Source organism: Lynx canadensis, chromosome C1 (assembly GCF_007474595.2).
Source record: "Lynx canadensis isolate LIC74 chromosome C1, mLynCan4.pri.v2, whole genome shotgun sequence".
Lineage (NCBI taxonomy): Eukaryota > Metazoa > Chordata > Mammalia > Carnivora > Felidae > Lynx > Lynx canadensis.
Genome location: NC_044310.1, coordinates 124752929 through 124758313, shown reverse-complemented (window position 1 = coordinate 124758313; position 5385 = coordinate 124752929). Strand labels below are relative to the sequence as shown.

The following is a 5385-nucleotide window of genomic DNA, read 5'->3' as shown; positions in this document are numbered from 1 at the left end:
AATAGGAAAAGGTATTTGCAAATGACATATCAGATAAAGGGCTAGTATCCGAAACCTATAAAGAACTCACCAAGCTCCATACTTGAAAAACAGATAATCCAGTGAAGAAATGGGCAGAAGATACGAATAGACACTTTTCCAAAGAAGACATCCAGATGGCCAACAGACACATGAAATGATGCTCAATGTCACTCCTCATCAGGGAAATACAACTCAAAGCCACACTGAGATACCACCTCACAACGGTCAGAGTGGCTAAAATGAACAAATCAGGAAATTATAGATGCTGGCGAGGTTGTAGAGAAATGGGAACCATCTTGCACTGTTGGTGGGAATGCAAACTGGTGCAGCTGCTCTGGACAACAGAGTGGAGCTTCCTCAAAAAATTAAAACTACAAATACCCTATGACCCAGCAAGAGCACTGCTAGGAATTTACCCAAGGGATACAGGAGTGCTGATGCATAGGGACACATGTACCCCTATGGTTACAGCAGTGCTTTCAACAATGGCCAAATTATGGAAAGAGCCTAAATGTCCATCAACTGATGAATGGATAAAGAAACTGGTTTATGTACACAATGGAATACTCCTTGGCAATGAGGAAGAATAAAATCATGCCACTTGCAGCAATGTGGATGGAACTGGAGGGTGTCTTGCTAAGTGAAATAAGCCAGTCAGAGAAAGACAGATATCATATGTTTTCACTCATATGTGGATCTTGAGAAACTTAACAGAAGACCATGGGGGAAGAAAAGGGAGAAAAATAGTTACAAACAGAGAGGGAGGGAGGCAAACCATAAGAGACTCTTAAATACAGAGAACAAACTGAGGGTGGATGGGGGTGGGGGAGAGGGGAAAGTGGGTGATAGGCACTGAGGAGGGCACTTGTTGGGATGAGCAGTGGGTGTTGAATATAAGCCAATTTGAAAATAAATTATATTAAAAAATAAAGAGTTAATACCTATTCTTAAAATATTCTAAAATATGAAAGTGGAAGGCAAGTTTCCAAGTTCATTTTATGAGGCCATCAGTACCCTGATACCAAAGACATTACAAACAATAGCAAAACAACAGGCCAATATCTCCGATGAACATAGATATAGTAATTGTCGGGAAAATATTTGCAACCCAAATCCAACAATGCATTTAAAAAGTCATTCACCTTAGGTGCCTGAGGGGCTCAGTCAGTTAAGCGTCTGACTCTGGGTTTGGGCTCAGGTCATGCTCGCAGTTCAGGAGTTCAAGCCCCCCATGAGGCTGTGCGCTGAAAGAAAAACACCATATGACATCACTTTATGTGGAATTTGGGAAACAAAACAAAGAAACAAAGAAAATGGAGAAAAGAAGACAGACCAAAAAAACAAAAAACAAAAAAACAAAAACAGACTCTTAAATTTAGAGAGGAAATGGTGCTTGCCAGAGGGCAGGTGGGTGGGGGGTGGGTGAAATAGGGGAAGGAGATGAAGAATACACCCATGGTGAGGAGCATGGAGTCTTATGAGAAGTGTTAAATCATTATACTGTACACCGTGAAGCAAACATAACCCGATGTTAATTACACTTGAATTTTAAAAATTACTACAAAATGGAAATACTCTCATAGCAACAGAAGATAAAAGTTTTACTTTTATAATCTTGGAATGAAAAATGATATACGTAGCTTATGAAATCATTAATGAATTGGAAAAATGGGACACTGTCATAAAATTGCTCATAAACACATATGTAATTGAGTAACTCCTGCAGACATGTGAAAACTACACCCCATTCTTTTCCCCCTGAAATGGTTATTCTCCCCTTGCATCTTCCTCAGAAAATAACCCTAATTTCACTTGCAAAAATTCTTCATTTATGAATTTAATATGCAAATCTTCTAATTTTCTGTATAGGATATACATTTTTCTTTCAAATTCAACTACGTGTAGGATTTTCTCAGGACTAAACCATCTAATGTATACACATACATAAAATATCCAATGAAGAAATCCAGTATAACGAAATGAAATCATACTGGTGCACATAGATTACATTTTTTATGGAACCACTCAAGGTGGGATGATATTTTCAACTGGGTGGGAAAAGTTAACAGAGACCTACACAACAAATCTTGAAGTTACAGAAACTTGCATGTGCATCAGGTCTGTCTTCTCTCTTACGGTGACAGAAAGGAGCCTTGCAAGTATGTGTGGTGAATGTAAAACTCGGGCAGGTCTACGAATCTCTGAATGAGAAAATGAGCAAAAAATAAAAATTTAAAAACAGTGGAAATGTATCGAACAGGGGATCTGAGCATCAAGTTTCATAAAGACAGAATACCATGAGGCTTTTTCTTCTAAAATTGATTCACAATGTTTGCTTGCTACAGTCCTACCCACACTGAGAAGTGGCCTTGGTATGTCCTTTGACCAGCAGCAGTCACAGAGGGATCCCATGAATGAGCTTTTAGTAAAATCTGCAATCAATTTAAAAGTATTTCGGATGTTCACGAGTTCATGAGAAATTAGAAAACAGGCCAAATCTCAACTAAAAAGGAGATAAGGTAACGAGTATGTTTTGAAGGTATTATTGAGGAGATTCCTTCCAACAAAGGCAAGAAAGGATAAGTGTAAGGAATTCTGTTGCAGGAATAATATTGAACATTCGAATAACGGGAGGGTCCTGGCACAACGTCCCTGCCAGGTTTTCAGTTGTTTTCAACGACGAGGACATTCTTGGGAAAAATTCCCCACTGAAAGTTAATAAAAGCATGTATGATGTGGAGGGCACATTGTGTTTTTACCTCGGGCTCTGGTTGCGGCAGGACTCGGAGAGTGGGTCCCAGCTCATTCTTCTAGAAGGTCCTGAGAGTCAACATTCGGCGTCTTCACTTCCCATGCTGCTCCTGTTCCTCCGAATTTGTGTCAGGATTTCTCCCCCAAACAAGCCTGAACCTGGCACAAGCCAACCCCAGCCTCTCTGACGCGGCGTGGCGGGACCCCCTGAATCCTTGGATCCTTGAGTAAAACACATCTTGTTCACAAAGCGGCAGGGGAAATGAGGAATAAGCCACGGAACAACCCAGAAAATGTAAGGGACTGTGCCACTCACTGACCATCTGGCCTTTCTGGGGAAGCTGCCCAGCACCCCTCCCCACCCCCCCGGGGGGCGGAACCTGCTGCACATGCAGCTCTGGCTCTTTGCCCACACTCAGCGGCACTGGGTCCTCAGAAGCAAGGAAGCCTTTCCAGCTCTGAGGTGCCCTGGATCAGAAAAGCCTAACGGCCGCCTTCTCTGGCCATCACTGAGCACGCAGAGGCCCGGCCCCTCCCTGGGCGTGGTGCGTGCGCGCCCCCTGCCGGCCTCCGTGGGAATTCCTGCAATGCTCAAGGCCATGGCTGCTCAGCTGGAAGTACTGAGAGCGCAGCTGGTCCAGTGAAGCCTGTTCTCCAGATTGGGAAGGGTCTTAGTGAAGGGCCTGGGACCCAAAGAAATCTTTTCCTTCTCCTTTTTACTGAGTGAAGAACGAAACCGAATTTATTGATGTCATGATATCATTTGTAATGCTTTAAGCAGCATTCCTAGAAATACAGACGACAAATTGACACATGCTGAATGAACCACAGGCAGTGGTGTTTACCACGGAAATACTTGGGTTGAATAAAAAATTGACACCCTTGAGAAAGACATACAGGCTTCCAGCTATGGAATGAATACGTCATTGGGATACCAGGTACAGCCTATGGAATATAGTCAATCCTGTAAGAAAGTGTTGCATGCTTTCACATGATACCTACACTTGTATAGGTATCTGGAGAGCATAACGTATACACACGGAATCACTATTATATATGCCTCAAACTAATACAACATGGTATGTCTACTACATTTCAATAAAATTGGACAATACTTTAAATTTGTCCTTCACCATTAAAAAATTATTTCTAATTGAGAACATATGAAATTCCATTTATACCACATCTCTAATGTCACCATCTTGATGTTGAGAGCTTATTTTCACGTTGTCAATAATGTGTTTGATGACACAAATGTGACAAGGCCAGAATGCACATCTAAAGGAAGCTACACATCTGTTATGAATTTCCTGCCTGTATATGGGTAATATTTTCAATGAAAAGTGCTTTAGGGATGAAGATGGGTGAAATAATTTCCATCAGACTCATAGGTAGATAATTGTGCCTTCAAATAATAATTGCCATGTCTTGGGGCACCTGGGTGGCTCAGTCGGTTAAGCGTCCGACTTCAGCTCGGGTCAGAATCTCACAGTTTGTGGGTTCAAGCCCCGCGTCGGGCTCTGTGCTGACAGCTCGGAGCCTGGAGCCTGCTTTGGATTCTGTCACCTTCTCTCTCTGCCCCTCCCCACTTGTGTTCTCTCTGTCTCTTGAGAATAAATAAATGAAAAAAAATAAAAAAATAATTGCCATGTCTTCACAATTAGAGGAAGGCTGGATGAAGACAGGTTTCTCCTTTCATGTAAGAGAAGGCTGTGGTGTTTTAAACTGCTCACTTACAATCCAGAATCCAGAGATCAGCAGTAGATGTAAGAATAACAATGCACTATCATGTTGCACATAACTAGTTCCAGAAGGAGAATACGGACCTTATTCTCAAATACTTTTGGTTGAGATTAATAATCCATCCTTGCAAGTTCCAGACTGCTGGCTCTGGGGGCAGCACAATGCCTGATGCCTGGTTTTGGAACATAAGGAAGGTCGTGCTCAAGCATGGGGGAATGGAGCAGGGACTGAGGGCAGTGGGGGAGGATGATGGTTACCTCCCCATGGAGCACACTCTGGACTTTACCTGCTAATGAGCTGCACACTCTGCCTCAAGCCATCTCTCTCCATGACCAATCCTGAGACTGGGCCCCCACACGCCAGGCAAAATGAGGGGGACCCACCTTCCCAGGGGCAATGGCCTCTACAGAGCTTGCCCCAGTGAGGTTGGAGCTTTGCACTCAGGGAACTGTCATGCCCAGGTTTCCTACCCTTTCTGCCTCCAACACTAAGAGCATCTTCACAGAGCCCCTCCTGCATGGCCCATTGCCCCCTCCACACACTGTAACCAGCTCTATCCTTTCCTCCTTGCCTCCTCTTTGCCTCTGCTTCTCTCTCCTCCTGTCTCCCCCTGTTTCTTCCTCTCACTCTCTCGGACATGCCCAATTCCCCCATCACTGACTCAGTGTCTCTCTCCCTGCCTGTCTCTTTGTCTGCCTCTCCCCAGGCCCTCGGCCTTCTACTCTGTGCAGCCCTGTCCAGGAGGCAGGGCACCACATGTCCTGTGTCCCCATCTCTCCTGTCATGTTTTAGCCCAGGCCCTGATCACAGTGGATGAGAATCCTGTTTACAGAAGCTGCTCATGCTGACCTTTCCTGCAGCATTGCTGTT

General features: G+C 43.8%; 1 long non-coding RNA gene across 1 annotated transcript; it reads right to left on the bottom strand.

The window, feature by feature from the left end:
- Nucleotides 1-1986: 1986 nt before the first annotated feature.
- Nucleotides 1987-3120, bottom strand: LOC115522186. The gene is made up of 3 exons (XR_003971274.1): nt 2781-3120; nt 2373-2524; nt 1987-2220 (listed from the first exon to the last, which is right to left on the bottom strand). It is a non-coding gene; the product is annotated as an uncharacterized LOC115522186 (long non-coding RNA).
- Nucleotides 3121-5385: the final 2265 nt, after the last annotated feature.